The 11,792-nt window shown below is 42.5% G+C and overlaps 1 protein-coding gene and 1 pseudogene across 2 annotated transcripts in view; one reads left to right on the plus strand and one right to left on the minus strand.

Moving 5' to 3' along the window:
• The window catches only part of LOC129405543 (uncharacterized), a 468,293-nt pseudogene that overhangs the window by 406,535 nt on the left and 49,966 nt on the right, over nucleotides 1–11,792 (plus strand).
• PIK3C2A (phosphatidylinositol-4-phosphate 3-kinase catalytic subunit type 2 alpha) overlaps nucleotides 1–11,792 on the minus strand; it is a 113,186-nt gene that overhangs the window by 76,812 nt on the left and 24,582 nt on the right. The window lies entirely within an intron of this gene.

The following is an 11,792-nucleotide window of genomic DNA, read 5'->3' on the forward strand; positions in this document are numbered from 1 at the left end:
TCCATGTGGTATAGTGGGAAGGTGCTTTGTCTTGCATGAGGCCAACCTGAGTACAATATCTGGCACTGCATAAAGTGGTCCTATGAGCATCAAGTAAACCTGGAGCACAGCTGGGAATGTCCCCTGCCGCCAAAATATATCACAATTTAGAAAGGTAAGAAATGAAAATAAAGAAGTAGCCGAAATTTTGAGAAAATGAAAAGAGTATATCTTAAAAGTTCAGTTAGTACAAGGGTTAAGGCACTTCTTGCATGCAGCCACCCTGATTTTGATCCCTGGCACTCAGAGCAATGCTAGGAATAACCTCTGAGCACAGAGCCAAAACAAATAAAAAGAACTAGTAAGCTTATTCTGGAAAGTATTTATATATGCTTTATCTATACATAAATAAAATTATATTTTGATACAACCACACCTAAAATGAACACAATGTCTTGTGTCAATTATCTCTCAAAACAAAACAAACAACAAAACCTCCTGACTCAACATTAACTATGACAGGCTCTAGAGGAGAGGGGAGGCGTAGAGAAAATAGAAAGATATAAAGATCAAGACCATCTGGGACTTCTCTAATGAGCCAGGAATTTTATATATTCAGCTTGGGTCCCAATTCCAAGAAAGCAGCTGGTTCTTTACATAAGATAATGACTTTTAGGAGTTAGGATTTTTTTCCTATATTAATAAACTAATACAAGTATCCTAAGAGTCTTTCAAAAGTAAGTTTTTATCTGGTCAGATTCTGTTTACAACATTTTAGGGAATGAATTCACTGCCCAAGCAGAGCCGAACAAAGAGCTTATTTAGATGTGTTTTCAATTATAATTTAATAGATAAAAACACTCGATAGGCACAAATTTCAAGTTAATTTCCTTTAAATTAATTGGAACATTCTCAATTTACAATTAAATGAATGAGAACACAGTACATAGATTTTAGGAGCTGTAACTACTTCAATGACTACAGACAAAAGATTTTGTCAGAAAATTAAACTGCAACTACTGGGCAACAGTTCCTTTATGAATTTCCTTCTTTTAAAACTAGGCAGAGTCCTTTCTACATGAATACACACAATGGGACAATTGCGGAGGGGCAAAATGGGAGACTTGATCTGAATTCTATAAAATCACAACTTAAAATAAAAATAAGAAAGCTCACAGAAATGTTAAGCTAAGGCAGACCACTCAAAATCATTATCTGTGTAATTAAAGTCCTAACTGAAATAATAAAACTCCTTATAAAAGTGCAAGAATAGGACCAGGAGAGAAAGCTCAATGGACTAGAGTTGTGGTTTTGTTTTTGCTTTTTGGGTCACACCCGGTGATGCACAGGGGTTACTCCTGACTCTGCACTCCGGAATTACTCCTGGTGGTGCTCGGGAGACCATATGGGATACCAGGATTTGAACCCAGGTCGGCCGTGTGCAGGGCAAACGCCCTACCCGCTTCGCTATTGCCCTGGACTAGAGCTGTTAACCTGCATGCTGGACGCCCAGGATGATTCCCAGCATCACTGGGAGTGACCCCTGGGCAACAAGTTGGTCCCCAAACACTGTTGAGTGTGACCCAAGAACCAGTATAATAGTTACTACTATTACAAGTAAAAGCACAGTTAAATCTCCATTCCAAGTCTGCACTGAGCATCAAAGAACTCCCTCCTCACTTGAGACAGAGATTCCCCCCACCCCTTTTTTGGATGTTTTTTTGGGAGCAGGCAGGAAACATACCCAGTGGTTCTCAGGGGCTATTCCTGGCTCTGTGCTCAGGGGACCATAGGTGGTGCCAGATATTGAACTGAGGTTGGCTGCATTCAAGGAAAATCCCTTAACCGCTATACCAGCTCTCCAGCTCCTGAATACGTATTCTTGTGGGCATTTGCTTCTGGTTAAGGCCAATTTCAAAGAAGTTAAAAATATGAAGCAGGATGCAGATATAAAATAAAAGCTTTAACACAAATGGTTATGTCTTTACAGTTTCTCCGTCTGCACTCACCGCTCCCCACTTAATACTGTAGGCATGTGGAACCATTCTTGAAGTTATTCAACCAACCATAATTTTCACTTAAAAGGGATATCTCTTCCACAGGATTTCTAGTGTTTTCCTTAATATCTTGTTATACTGACGAGTGATTCTCTTGAGTTGTAAGATAATGGTCATCACTGCCTTAAAATGTCAATAAGCTGGAAGACTGTTTCAATTAGTTACACTGAACTCAAACCTGTATTTACTAATTATATACGTTAACTAGTGTCACAGAAACAAGCAGTTGAGCAAACAGACCTCTCCACCCTTTCTATAAAGTTGGATTTGACACTTCTAATAAATCATCTGGCCTGACAATCCAACTTTAGACAACCTAATTCAAACTTACTTCCCAGAACTTTCCAAATTATTTCTATGTTCCAGTTAGCCTGAATCATATCCTGTTCCTATAAAACATAAATTAACTATCCTGCCTCTGAACCTTTCTGTTTGTCTGCAGTGTCTTCCTCCTAACTCACTTGCCCTCACATCACACATGAGAAACCTATTAAAGGGGCCAGGAATGTGTCTCCAGGGGAGAGCACGTCTTTAATGTCTGAGATCTTGAGTTCAACCTCTGACATAAAAATATCAAAGAAAGGGGAGGGGGAAATCAACAACCAAAAATAGCTATGGTTTTAGTGACTAAAAGTATCTGCCCTTTAAGTCTGAGGGCGCAAGTCAGAACCTGGTGATAATCACTGCCATTAAGCACAATCTTTTCTGTCAGCTTTTGTCTGTGATCCCCAGAGTTCAACCTCTACCCAGATGTGTGCCTCAACTACAGAGTGCGGCCCCTGAGAGGCAGCTCCAAGAGCTGGAGCACATACTTGGCATGTGAGAGCCGAGGCCTTGCAGAGTCTCCTGAGCACTTCCAGGAATGACCCCACCCCACCCCAAACACTGAGTTGGGAGTAGCTCCTGAGCACCAATGGGTGCAAGCCCAAAACAAAAACAAAGGGAGTATAACCAACAGTAAGCACACTCCGCCGAATGTGCAGGCACCACAACCTGATGTGTGACCACTGCAAGCTCCACAACTAAATACGCAAGTACCACAAAAAAGCATGTGTGTGTCCCCCCAGTCATGACAATATTGAAAAAAAAAAAAAGGATGGGAAGAGGAGGGGCTATTAAAGGCCATGCCAGTCTACCTGCAATGTCTTTCTGTTTACAAAGTATGAAGCAATTCATTTTCCAATCATGTCTAAGGGTTTAGATTGACCAATGCTCACTATAACCTATTTTATATTTCGCTTACGGCAGAGCCTGATAAGCTACCCGTGGCATATTCAATATGCCAAAAACTACTAGTCACAAGTCTCACAATGGAGATGTTACTGGTGCCTGCTCGAGCAAATCGATGAACAACGGGACAAAAGTGCTACAGTGCATATTTAGCTTAATATGAAAGTCCTGGAAGAATCAAATCTTAGTTAAATCAGATATTTCCAGAACTTTGTATCAGCTCAAAGCTTTGTTTAGAAAGGGACTGCAGATCTAGTCAAGCACAGAGGCTAAGGCACTTGCCCTGTATGTGGTCAACCCAAGTCTGATTCCCAAACCACCTGTGCATCACTGAGCACCACTACCCTGAACACAAAGTCAGAACTAAGAGCCCTGGGTATAACAAGGGATGGTCCAAAAACCTCTCCAAAAAATAAATATAAGTTAAAATTTACTCACATACATTTACAATGAACTTGACATAGCAGTTTTCAAACATAATTTGGGAAGGTTTTCACTTCAATTTTTTTTCATTCATATCCCTATAATTAATTTCTCCAATGAGTCCTAGTTGTTCTTAGCGGAAAATTGAATTAGAAACCAAGATGTCTTCTCAAATTGCTCTTTTAAAATAATATCTTTTCATTTCTTTTTTAAGGTCCTGGGGTTCAAATCCAGGGCACTAAACAAAGCAAATGCTCTAAGCTTGAGCTATATCCCACCACCATTCCTCTTTGTTTTTAAATCCTCAATCTCTCCTCAGGTAACAATTCTGTTACCAATATCCACTGATTTGTCTTCTTGTTTATCCATGAATTTTTTGGGGGATGGGGGCATGTTCTGCAGTGCTTGGGGGTCGCTCTTGGCAGTGCTGGACCATGAGCTGACAGGATCAAACCTCGCCCATTGGGCTATCTCTCCCACCTGTGCATCAATTTTATAGCCTTTTCCTAACTTTGCTTGACCTTATTTCCACATCTCTTCATTTCTTTCGTATTTCACTAACCCCTTCAGGCTCATTTATTTTGCTGCAAATCTAAAACTATCATTCGTTAACATAGTAAGGGAAAAGCAAATGGATGAAATCATCTTTAGCACACAAGGGGGGAAAAAAACAACAATATGGTGGCTTTGGGAGGAACAATGATACAGAAAACCTGTATTTTTACTTGTCCCGACAATCCCTTTGAGGGGCTGGGGAAGTGACTCAAAGTGATGGAGCAGGTGTCTAGGATGCACGAGGCTCTGAGCTCAACCTCTGGCACTTCAGTTCCAAAAAACTGATCCCTCAGCCCTGTGCCTAAGCAGCGTGGTCCCCTGCCCTCCTAGCACTGCTGGAGCAGTCCTTGTTTGCTCTGTGTGTTCAGTTTTACTCACCCCTCTTCAGGGTCTGGGAAATATCACAGAGGGTAAAGTTCTTGCTTTGGGTACCTACCGGTGATCTCAGTGCAAATGCCAGCACCACAGCACAAAGCCACGAGTCCCAAGGTAGCACCCGTGAGATTCAAGATAAAGAACTGATGTTTGAAACTAACAGCAGGGAAAATTTAAATGCGCCCTTGTTCAAAGGCAGGGTGGCAGGAAGAGTGCCGAGTCTGCTGACAGAAAGAACGGGCTTTTAATCCTACTCAGGCCTTATACGAACTAGAGGTGGCCCACCAGCTTTAGGAAAGGCAAGGCAACCTGTCTGTATAGCCCGGTGATTCAGATCGGAAACCATGAACCACACATGAACACTTAACCAATGTCCACGACCAGCGCGCAGCCCGGTCGAGTTAACATAAAATTGATCATTGCCGCACATCAGCCATAGAGAACAAAGGAGCCGTATCTCTGTAGGAGTCTGGGGCAGTCACTTTCAAGCTCTGGACCTTGAAGCACTGACAGAAGGAGGAAAGGTGACAGTAAGCAAAAACTCCTGAAGGAATACCTGTGGTTAAAAGCTAGACAAAGAATAAACCAGGGGATGGGGGTGGGGAAGCCCCTGCGGCTGGCTGCTTGCTCCCACACCCCAGAGTGACCGCCAGGCCTCCTGCTGGGCCCCATCATCTCTGTGAGGCTTGGTCTTCAGAGAGAAATTAACTGGCTGAGAACTCAGGTACAGCACAGGTTTCTGTGACTGAAATCTCCAGGCTTTCTCAGAGTCTGGGTGGGCTACTGCCTCCTCCCCACTTACCCCCCTCCCCTGCCTCCTTGTACTTCCAGAAGCTCCAGCAGTCACATTCATACCCCAAAGTTGCCGCCCAGTTCAAAATTTAACTCCAGTTGTTAAACATTCTGGATTTCCTGGAGCACACGACCGTGACGAAGCTCTACAGCACTGATAATGCCGTAGCAGCATACCAGATTGCATGGGATGTAAGGTAGAAGCCAACCAATCCTGACTAGCAAAAACATCAACACAGAAGGCTTCATTTGTAATCCCTCACACGAGGACTTAACGTCTCCATGGTGAGATACAACAATTTACACTAATTTTGTTCTAAGGGAGATTTTTTGATCATTCTGTTAGTGATTTATTGGTAACAAGCAATGTAAATTACTGTGGGGGCAGTTTTGAGGGGTGCTTGGGAAAATTGGAGACAATGGTGGAGGGGAGGTGACAGTGGTGGAGGGATTGGTGTTGGAATATTGAATTAACAAATATAACAAAACACCATGAACAACTCTGCAAACCACGGTGTTTAAATGAAGTGTACGGGGCAGGGAGAAGGAATAAATCAGGGGCCAAGAGGGCGCTTGCCTGGAATGTTGAGTGTTCGATCCCTAGCACTCTAGAGTGCCCAGAGCCCTGCCGGAAGTGATCCCTCAGCACCACCAGGTGTGCTCCCCGACCCCCCAAAAATAAATAAACACAACAAAGAAATGAGGAGATTTTGTTTTGGGACCACACCTATCTGTGCTCAGGGCTTACTCCTGTAGGAGCTTAGGGGACAATATGTAGTCCCAGGAAGCAAACCAGTGTGTAAGACAAGTGCCCTACCCACTATATTATCTCTCCAATCCTCAACAGACAGAATTTTAAAGGGCACAGTCAGCTGTTGCAAATGAGCAAAAAGGGTTGGATAATAAATAGTTTATGTACTGACCCTTAGTATTGTTATAAGAAACACGTTCTGCAAGATGATAGGAACAAAGACCCGGAGAAACTGGAAAAACATTAAGCACAGACTCTTTAAAGAGTAACAGGATAGGCCGCCAAGAAGTGATCCCAGGGGCCGCACGTGTGTGTGGCCTCTCTGCAGCTATATGAGCGTGACTCCAGACGCCAGCTACGTTTTTCGGCATGGGCAGCTCCTCGCAGAATGTCTCCAGCCTGAGAACTAAGCCGTGGCCCCATGCCCACCCAGGAGGGGAAAGGTATTTCTCTCTTGCCTCTTCCTTGCTGGGGGTGAAGGGCGTGGTGACCACCATATTATGACGACCGCAGATGGGGTTTACAAGCTTGCAATGATCCAATATCTGGAAGGAATCTCCCTGGACTTAGTTGCTAAAGTACAGAAATACAAAACCTCCTATCTCTTCACAACAGGTCTGACTCTAGTGGGGTACTCCTAATATAATAGTGAGGTTTGTGTTGAAATATTGAATGTAACCAAAGTAAATAGACAGTAAAGTGAAATTTACCAGTTACAAGGCGGGGGGAGGGGGTGCGGGATGGGAGGTGTACTGTGCTTTCTTTTTTTTTCTTTTTGGTGGCGGGATATGGGCACTGGTGAAGGGATGGTTGTTTCAGCATTGTATAACTGAGACTTAAGCCTGAAAGCATTGTAATTTTCCACATGGTGATTCAATAAAATAAAATTCTTAAAAATTAAAAAAAAATTTAAAAAAAGAGTAACAGGATAGAAGAGTTTGAGGAGACAGAAATAAGACATAAGGTGAAAGATCAAATCTGGATTTTTTGGGTTTTCTTTTTTACTTTTTGGTCACACCCAGTGATGTTCAGGAGTTACTCCTGGCTCTGCACTCAGGAATTGCTCAGGAGACCATACGGAATGCTGGGAACTGAACCGAGGTCAGCCGCATGCAAGGCAAATACCCTATCCACTGCACTATCACTCTGGCCCTCAAACTTGGGTTTGCTCCCCGGCACCCTATTCGGTTCTTTGAACACCTCCAGGAGTGGCCTCTGAGCACAGAACCAAGGGAAAGCCCTGAGTACAGTGGGGTGTGTCACCTTGCCTCCTCCCTGCCCCACCCCACCCCCCCAAAAAAGAATAAGCAAGGGTTACATTATCAGTATTTCTCTTTTCCTTTGAGGGGTACAGGGTACCTCTATGCCTAGGTATCACTCCTAGCCAGGGATAGAGCAGGGTCAAGCATGTGCAAGTCAAGCCCCTGTATCAATGCTTTGTTTTGTTTTTATTGAGCGGGGATAGGATTTGGGTCACAATCAGCACTGCTCAGAGGTGTTATTTCTAGCTCTGCACTCAGGAATTACTCTGGCTCCTACTAGGTGCTAGGGGGAACCATATGGGGTGCCAGGGACCAAACTTGGGTCAGCCACAGGCCAGGCAAATGCCCTGCCTACTCTACTGTCTCTCCAGCACCCCCTGTTACTACAACTTTTAGATGCTATCAATACGGACAGATATTTGCAAACTACAAAACAGATATATTGCCATAATCTTTTATATCTTCCCAAAGTACTAAATTTATAATTATAAATGTCTGATCTATCAAAAAAATTGTAATTAAAAAATCTGAATACCTGTAAATGTGTGATTTGACTTAAATTGCCAGGAGACAAATTTAAGTACTGTAACTTTCCCTCCTTTGAAACACAAAAAATTCAGACTGAAATATTTAGATTATTAACAAAACAAGAGACTAAAAGGAAACAGGAAGTAAGCTTGCTGAGTGAGAAGAAAAACACCCCTCAGAGTTTTTACCACAAAGCACAAAATCTTTCAGGAAATAAATACTTAACTATGTAAAATTATTAACTAGTCTTTGCAATCTTATTTCCCAGCAAAAAAGTATGAACCTCAGGAAAGTTTTTAAACAGAAATGAGTGGTGTGTGGAAATGCTTACATTTTATGCCAAAGACTTCTTACATCAGCCTATTGCAAGAGTTTTGTTCATTTTGCCTTTTTGAACGAAATCAAACCAAATACTTACATTTCTTGAATACAAATGAAATGATGAAATCGTGGTGTTAAGGAAAGAGTTTAGAACTTCTCAGATAAAAATCTATTCTAAAAGTGATTCATAGAAGGACACCAATAACTTACAACCTGAAAGGATACATTATTAAATAAATGCCTGCTTGTATGTTCCTATTATCCAGAGACTGTTCAACTGTAACAGTCTGAGAATTTTCTTTCCCCATGGGACCCTGTCTTACACAGGGGGATGGCGGGCTTTATCGTTTATTTCCCTTTGAGGTGCTGGAGATACAGCACAGGAACTCACACATATAAAGTATGTGCTCCACTGCTGAGACACATTCCTGGCACTGGCAACCATAGTTTAAAATTAAGTTACTAAAATTAACTTATTAACTTACAGAAAAAAAATTTTTAAATAGGATTTGCTAAATTTTAGACTATTCGGTGTATTTTGACTTTCAAGATCTGCTATTAAAATCTAGTACGCAGTAATTTAATATATTAAAAATTGTAGTTCATCAGTTTTCTATTCACATTCAACAAGAAGACTGTGATTTTCAGATGTTCTCCTTGATTTAAGAAATATGAAAGTTTAAATTTTAAAATAAATGAAAAGAAGGCTACATTTTCTTTTCCATGGCTGCTTTCCAAACTTGAAATTCCTAAATGCAATCTCAGAAAGCATCCTGCCTAACCAACTTTATTTCATGGATGAAGACACTCAGATCCAGAGAGTGATTTCTCTCCAGTTAAACTTCTCCCGTAATGGGGTAGGAGAAACAGTTCAACAGGATAGCGTGAACACTCTGCAAAGCAGAAGGCCCAGATTCAAGCCTCAGCACCACTTGGTCCCCCACCTATCACCAGGAATGACCCCCAGGGACAGAGTCAGGAGTTGCCCCTGAGTAATGATAATCATAAACATAAGGAAGGAGAGGAGGGGGCAGGGGCCATCAAGACAGAATTGGGGTTAAAGTGGCTGACCCCAATTTCAATGGATGGCACCACTTGGTACCCAAACACTGTCAAGCCCCCCACCCCCACCCGACTGCAGCCAAATAAAATGAAATTTAATTAATCTCTTCAGGCAAAATATCTTTAATCTTCTCAGGAGTGCCTTAAGTGATACAGCTTCTGGATTTGAACACTGTAGTTGTAATCTGCTGTTCTAGTGGAACTCTTAGAATATGGTACCCAAACATAATTATTAGGGTTCTGATGAGAGCAGGATTTAATGGAATGATTAACCACTATATACCTTTGCAGGCATGCTACTGTTAGGACTCCTTAGCCTCAGCAAGTGGGCTAAGTCACTTAAGTCAAACAGTGTCTTTTAGTAAAGTTGTTGACATTACTGACATTACGCAGTATAATAATCTAGCTCAAATCTCTAACTGATCAGCCCAACTCCCTGGTCAAGTCATGTTCTTTCTGCTTACCTGGCTTTGACACGCATTTCTCTTAACCAAGTTATTTTGGTTACTCCTTTATCTTTCCTCCTACACATTAAAAATCTAAGAACATGTTTTCACTAAAACTCATCTTGCCCTAGAATCCCAGCTAATTCCTAAAGTCTTGAGCAACTAAATAGTTCTCTGCAACTCTCCAGGGACCAATTCCTCAAATACTTTAAGAAGCCCTATTTTCATTATTCCTGCAAGATACTGTCTAAAATCACCTTAAGAAGGAAAATATCCACATGGCTCAAGGACAAAAATTAAAATTGAGCAGGCAGGGGCAGGGCAGGGAGTTCAAGAGGCAGCATGTTTGAGGCCTGGGTTCAATCCCCAGCACCGAAAGGTCCCCTAGCACTGCCAAGTGGAGCTATGATGGGTGGGCCCTGGGCACCAAACTGCCAGGTCAGCTCAGCACCATCAGGCATCACATGGAGGGGCTCTAGGTTCTGGATGGCCCTGAAATATGGGTAGGGAAAGATTAGATATAAGTATTACACTTTTATATCCACCGAAAGAAAAAAAAGGCAGAGAAAACACAAACTATTTAAGTTAGCAATCTAAAGAAGGAAAAGCTAGGTTTTGCAGCAGAAGCATTAGCAACCTATACTAGGAGTTAAACAGCAAAGAAACCAGGCAGTTCCCAGGGTACTCTATTTTTACATTTTATTTGTCTTGTCACCTTCCCAACTTCATAGTTCCTGAGACATGAAGACATTTTTAAGTCATCCAGTGAAGGGGCCAGAGAAATACTACAGCTGGCAGCCCTTGCCTTGCATAGGGCCAGCCCAGGTTCCATATGGACCCCTGTGCCCCACCAGGGGTGATCAATAAGTGCAGTGCCAGGAGTTAAGTCCTGATCATCTTTGTGTGTGGTCCAAAAAAAGACAAAATCATCTAGTGAAGAAACCAGTCCGAGGAAGCATGTTGACTATACCGGAATCATCTTTAGAAAACTTTGAAAGACATAGCTCTATTTTTCTACTAACACGATACTGCCATTTGCTTACCAATTCCCTTCTACAAACACCTACAGAATTAGGACTTCATAGGTCTAAATCCTGCAGAATACAACTTAATTTGGGAAGCTCATTCCTTGACCTATACTTGAAATTTCCTTATAACATGGAGCCTGTTATTTCTGAAACAGCTTGTGCTATCATTAGTTTTGGGGATTGGGGTAGGGGACAACAGGAGCTGGGCCTCCCAAGTGGTGTCCAGGGGACCTGAGGTCACCCCTGGTGATATTCAATCTAGCTTGCAGCTCAATCTCAAGATCTGAGGATTCAGGGGACACTCCTCGAAGCGCCTTGCGGGACCTGATGTTTAGACACGAGGGCTGCTGATAAGTGCTGTTAAGGATGGCCAATGCTGGGGATCAAACTTAGACCCAATAGTTCTATTATTCACTTTCTACATGCCTAGTATGTATAAGACCTAGATTTGATTCCTCAGCACACATACCCCAACCCTGCTCCAACCCCCACCCTCCCAGCAAAAAATAAAGACATCAATATTAATATAGGACTTTAAGGAAAGTCCTTTGAAAAGAACTCGGATGCTGGAGAGACAGTACAGGGGTGTAGAGACTTGTCTTACATGCAGCTGTCCCCAGCACTGCATATGGTCCTCCAAGTATCACCGGGAGTATGATTCCCCTACACAGAGTCCAGAGTAAGCCCTGAGCACCACCAGGAATGACCCAATCCCTCTATCCAAATTTTAATAAAAATCCTGGGTCTGAGAGATAGTTCAATAGGCTAAGTGCGTGCTCTGTATGTGGGAAGTGTGGGTTTCATCACTGGCACCACAAAACAAAGAGCTGGGAGTAACCCCAGAGCACCTATGGGTGTGAGTCAAACACCACCTCCACCAAGAACAGGGCCTTTCTCCCTTTTCACAGGTATCTGTCATTCATAGTTAAAAGCAACGTACATAAGGAGCTGGAGAAACAGTACAGCAGGTAGGGGGCTTGCCT

This window comes from Sorex araneus, chromosome 6, assembly GCF_027595985.1.
Source record: "Sorex araneus isolate mSorAra2 chromosome 6, mSorAra2.pri, whole genome shotgun sequence".
Lineage (NCBI taxonomy): Eukaryota > Metazoa > Chordata > Mammalia > Eulipotyphla > Soricidae > Sorex > Sorex araneus.